Source organism: Bison bison, unplaced genomic scaffold (genome assembly GCF_000754665.1).
Source record: "Bison bison bison isolate TAMUID 2011002044 unplaced genomic scaffold, Bison_UMD1.0 scf7180017864289, whole genome shotgun sequence".
Classification (NCBI taxonomy): Eukaryota; Metazoa; Chordata; class Mammalia; order Artiodactyla; family Bovidae; genus Bison; species Bison bison.
The window spans coordinates 12,465,318-12,471,109 of NW_011494861.1; the positions used below are offsets into that span (position 1 = coordinate 12,465,318).

At 46.9% G+C, this 5,792-nt stretch overlaps 1 protein-coding gene across 1 annotated transcript in view; it reads right to left on the reverse strand.

Annotated features, from left to right (window-relative positions):
• Nucleotides 1-1,927, reverse strand: part of TMEM51 (transmembrane protein 51) — an 11,068-nt gene extending 9,141 nt beyond the window's left edge. Inside the window, exon 1 of the mRNA XM_010850051.1 lies at nucleotides 715-1,927. The gene's annotated coding sequence lies outside the window, so the exon portion shown is untranslated. The remainder of the gene's footprint in view (nucleotides 1-714) is intronic.
• Nucleotides 1,928-5,792: the final 3,865 nt, after the last annotated feature.

A 5,792-nucleotide genomic window follows, 5' to 3' on the forward strand; every position in this document is an offset into this window, starting at 1 on the left:
TATGGAGTGGCGGGGTGGGGGAGCACTACAAAAAGAACATCTAAAAAGAAAGAATGATAGTGGGGAATAAAAGCTTGGGAGAGACTCCACTGAATGTGTTACATTAAGTTTCAAAACACTCAAATGATACAAGCCACAACGTTTATAGTTATTTTCTCTGGGTGTTGGGATCAGAATGGTTTTTATTTTCGTTTTCTCCTTGGGAGGGTAATAACTAGAAAACACAGAAATGTGTTGTTTTTCAAATAAGAAAACAAAATGAAGGCATTTGTTTTTTGGGTTTACAGCAGGGTTTTGTGTCCAAGGGTAGCTTCAGATCCTTTGCTGGTTCCTCCCACCCTCTGGAAACCAAGACCTCGAAGGTTCACTGTGGGGCGTGGAGACCCAGCTCCCCAACGTGCAGCTGGTGGCTATTTATCTTGTTTCTGGCTTGTTGACCCACGTTATATTTAGCATGGTGTTCTTTCCCTTTCAAAAATAATGGAAAGAAGCTAATTTTGTGCTTAGAGGATTTGGGTCACATAGTTTCCAAGATGTCCTTAAAACAGAGCAGCCTTGGTGAGCAGCCTGAGGTCCCAGCTGGCCCAGACTCACCTTGGGACCCAGGAATTGGGTCCATCACAACTCAGGTTCGAGGCAGCCCTAAGAGATGAACGAATGATCCAGTATTTAGGTTTTCAAGAAAGCTGTGAACCAGTTAAGAGAGGCACCTACCTGTGGTTAGCTGGGGAGGCAGTTGACAACTCTTCATGCTAAAAATCTTGTGTTAAGGACCCACCTGTAAAAAACCAGAAAAGCAGCTTTCTAAGTACGCTGTGACCATGTCAAGTTGAGGTACTCATGCGGGAGGCATGTGTTTTCTTTGCTTTGGGGGGAGAAGGCACATGCAAGAAAAGTTATATCAAAAGAAGCCAAGACTCTAACAAGAGCAGGGCTGCAAAAGGATGATGACATGGCAGTCACACTGATGAAATCTTTCCATGGGTTTCTCCAACCTATACAAGTGCTCTGGAGAGTACAAGGAGAAACACTCCCCAGGTCACTTTATAGGGAATGTGCAATCTTGACCCCAAAAGCAACAAGGCAGGAAAGGAAAATGACAGGTGAAGCTGATCTGCCAGTGCAGAAACAAAAATCCTAAACAAAATATCAGCAAATGGAATCCAACCACATTTTTCAAAAAGGTTTATCCCAATAATGCATAGTTGATTCAACATTAGAAAATCGAATAATGTCATGTCCCAGGAGAAAAGATAAACCCTGACAGTAGCTGACTATGCAGTTATGGTCCACTGGAGTACGATGCAGCAGAGAAAAGGAATAAACCGCAGCTCCATGCACCAGCACAGACCATTCTGACAACATGTGAGGCTGAACAGGAAAGCATATTGCAGAAGAACACACGTAGCATGATTCTATTTATATGCAGTTCAAAACCAGGCAATGTATTGCTTTATCTCTGTAATTATTAGGAAGAAAGGCAAAATTATGAATTAAAATTGAGGACAACAGGTATCTCCCTGGAGGAGTGAGAAATGGTGTCGAGGAGGAATAGTGAAGGGTACCTGGGTGTTCATTAAATTATTCATTAAATATCATATATATACACCTATATATACTCTCTTGATTGGCTGGAATATTTTACAGTAGGAGATTCTGAGAGTTGATACCTTTCCATTGTTCTTAGCATAAAATTCGAACTCCTTTGCTGTGGCCTTCAAATCCCACCAGATTGGACTGGGCTCTTGCCTCTTATCTCTTGACTCACCAACCCTCAGGGGGCTTCCTGTCTGTTTCTAGTCGCATTAAGCACATCCTGCTGCAGGGCCTTTGCACTTACTGTTCCCAATGCCTGAAACTCTTCTACCTGTCTTTTTTTTTCTGGATTTGAGCATGATGTATTTATTTTTCTAGTCTTCCTTTTATAAACTTCCTCCCCCACCCTTTTTTAAAATCTCTTAAAACATTTTTTTTATTGCAAGATATTTGTTTTATAATATTGTGCTGCTTTCTGCCATACATCAACATGAATCAGCCACAGGTATACATATGTCTCCTCCCTCTTGAACCTCCCTCCCATCTACCTGTCTTTTTTGTTTATCCATTTCCTTACCGCTTCTGTCTTTTAGCTCAAATGCCACCTCCTCAGCGAGGATTTCTTTGATCACACTACACTATCCTCTCCCTTACCCAGCTACTCTCAAGCCCCATGCTTTGGTACTTATGACATTCCTTCCTATGGATGGATGATGTTACCTCAGTCTACAACAGCCTTGCTTTGCTTTCCTATTGTCTCCCCACTGGAGTGTAAACACCTTGACAGAAAAGTCCCATTCGTCTTGTTCATTTCTGTATACCCAGCACTCAGCACCTTGTGTCAAGACTGTAGCACAGTCTTGTTATTAACAGACTTAGTTATTAACTCTTAGTTAACAGGTGCTTAATAACTATTGTAGAATGAATGAATGACTATCTAGCAAGTTAAAAAGTTTAACTGATATCCTGTATCCATTAGGGAAAATGCCTAGTCCAAGGTTGGCATCGAGGGGGACAGGATTAGATAGAGCTAATTTTCAGGATATCCAAGTCTTATGTCCTTAGGCAAATGATTTCCCAACAACACGGGAAAGTCACCCAGGCTAAATGCGACTTCCATTCTGACCCAAGACATTGACTCTGTCAGTATTTCCTGGTGGGGTTTGAGGTTTCACCTGGCCCCTGGTCTTCCTAGCAGGTAGGTGAGCACCCTGAGCTTTGCTCCTCCAACCTGGGCATCTGCTGTCTTTATTCCCACACACATCCTTGGCTAACCAGCTATAGCCAGGTCAAGGGATTTCCCTGGAGAGTTGAGGGGAAGAGAGGGCTGAGCCCCACCACGGCTCTAACATCTGAGTGCTCACCTGGCTGAGACCCAAGTTGTGGAGGAGGGTGGATACTTATCACCAGTCCACACTTAGGATCTCTTTCTATACAGACGCGGGCTTCCCTGGTGGCTCAGCTGGTAAAGAATCTGCCTGCAATGTGGGAGACCTGAGTTTGATCCCTGGTTTGGGAAGATCCCCTGGAGAAGGAAAATGCTACCCACTCCAGTATTCTGGCCTGGAGAATTCCATGGACTGTATAGTTCATGGGGTCGCAAAAAGCCGGACAGGACTGAGTGACTTTCACTTTCACTTTTCAGTATATAGACAGAGACTGTATGTGGTGGTGCTGTAGCTGCTAAGTCGTGTCTGACTCTTGTGAACCCATGGACCTGCCAGATTCCTGCATCCATGGGATTTTCCAGGCAAGAATACTGGAGTGGGTTGCCATTTTCCTTCTCCAGGGAATCTTCCTGACCTAGGGATTGAACCTGGGTCTCCTGATTGCAAGAGGTCTGCTGCATTCTTTACCAGCTGAGCCATCAGGGAAGCCCTAGAGACAGTATAGAGATAACAATTTAAATAAAATCGAACAACAGAAGACAGCACTGCTCTGGCTGAAACAGCACAGTGTCCCAAGTGTTGATGGGCAAGCCTTCCCTTGCCCCTCTCCCGCTGAATCCCAGCAATTCTCTGGAACACAGTTTAGAAACCTAGGCTGTGCTCTGGACCCTCATGTGGCCTCTGAGCTCTGTTCTCTGGCCCTGGAAGGCACAGTTCCAGAAGTGTCCAGCCCACCCGGGGGAGGAGATCTCAGCAGTCAGAGGTGTCTGGCAGCATAACCAGCCCCCATGACAAAGAGGCTCCTTGACCATTCTCCCTGCACCCCAACCACTCTCTGCCAAGCTGCATAATTGGGAAAGGGATCCCCGGCTCCATTCGCAGGGACCAGGCTGTGCTACATTTCCGTCACAAAGGAGGAATTCAGTGAGGCCCTTTCGGCCAAGTTTCAGCTCACAATCACTTTTGTCACCGAGCTCCAGTCCCCTGCCGTGGGGAGGGGGTGCGGGCTGGAAGAAAGGCTCTGAGCAACCTCTGCCGCAGCCCCTGTCCCTCCTGGGAGTTTCAGGCCATCTCCCCTGAGGTCAGAGAGTGTCAGGTTCCTGTTCTTTTAGGACAGGTTCTTGTAGACTGTGCACTCGGGAAAAAATGAAGAGCGCTGTGCAAATGAGTCATAAAGTCAGAGGAGCGGGGAGGGCTGCCTGAGCCAGAGAGCTGATAGGATAATGAAAAAGAAAGGGTACTGAGTGAATTGAGAGACAGAGTAAGGACTATAATAGGAACAGTTCAAGAAGGAGACAAGTACCCTTTCTAAAGGTATCCAAGCCTCAGAGGTGCCCTTCAAAGAGGATTAGCCCCAGGACCTCTGAGTCTCAGAGAGGTTAAGCATTTTGCCCTGGGCCACACAGCTGAAAGCTGCAGAGTCAAGATGCACAATCAAATCTGACTCTGAAGCCCACTTCTTTCCCCTTATATAACATCAGTTCCCACAAGGCCTAGTCCCTGTGGGCCACTCCCGGCGAGGGGGGAGGGGGCGCACATAGGCCGGAAATGGGCGATGTACGGATGACCGCTGGAGATGCTTCATCACCAAAGCATCAGGGGTAACAAGTGTGCGTTTCTTTTAAACTGGCTTTTTAAAGAATCTAGCCCCAACAACTCATGAGTCCCTACTGTGCGCCTGTGGCTTTGGAGGATGCACAGATGGGTGAGACTACTTTCACAGTCCAGCAGAAAGACGGGTTACTCTTCTTCTTAGAAGGGAAGTCAGCACCAGGTGAGAGATGTTGAATGTCATGTGTTGAATGCCAACTCTGTGCTAGGCCCTCTGTTGAGATCTTTCCGTGCCCAATCATTTAATAGTTATTAGTTCCATTTACAGAGAAGGCAATGGCACCCCACTCCAGTACTCTTGCCTGGAAAATCCCATGGACAGAGGAGCCTGGAAGGCTGCAGTCCATGGGGTCGCTGAGGGTCAGACATGACTGAGCGACTTCACTTTCACTTTTCACTTTCATGCATTGGAGAAGGAAATGGCAACTCACTCCAGTGTTCTTGCCTGGAGAATCCCAGGGACGGGGCATCCTGGTGGGCTGCTATCTATGGGGTCGCACAGAGTCGGACACTACTGAAGTGACTCAGCAGCAGCAGCAGTTCCATTTAGGACAGTGAAGTTCAGAGAGGGAACATAACTGGTCAGACGCCACACAGCTAGTACAAGGCAGGAGTAGGTTATGTCTGATTCTAAAGCCCATGCTTTTCATCACTACCCAGCACTGCTAAAACAGGGCGTATCCAAAGAGCCTATAGAAAGAGCAACCAATTCACTTTGAAGGGGGCTGGAAGGAGGAGGATAAAGCAGCAGCTCCGCAGGGCCTGGAGGCATCTGTAAACTTCACTGGGGCAAAGTCTGGGGACAGGAGGAGATAAAGTGTCCTGTGGGAAGGGCTGAGTCTGGAAAACTGCACAGAGATGGGGGAGGAGATGGGCTTTCCTGGTGGCTCAGATGGTAAAGAATCCACCTGCAATGCAGGAGACCGGAGTTCAATCCCTGGGTCAGGAAGATCCCCCAGGGAAGAGAATGGCTACTCACTCCCATATTCTTGCCTGGAGAATCCCATGGAGGAGGAGCTTGGCAGGCTACAGTTCATGGGGTCACAAAGAGTTGGTCATGAATGAGCAACAAAGCATACATATATATGGGAGCAGATATATATAAAGGGGAGCAGACACCTCCCAGGATGCACCACTTCTTGAAGAGAAAAGAAGCAGCTTCCCCTCCCCCACATAAGACATCAGTAATTTTTATAAGGTCTGATGTCCTCAGTCTCGTTGCTAATCCACTAAGTGTTGCTGAAATTAAGGAAGACT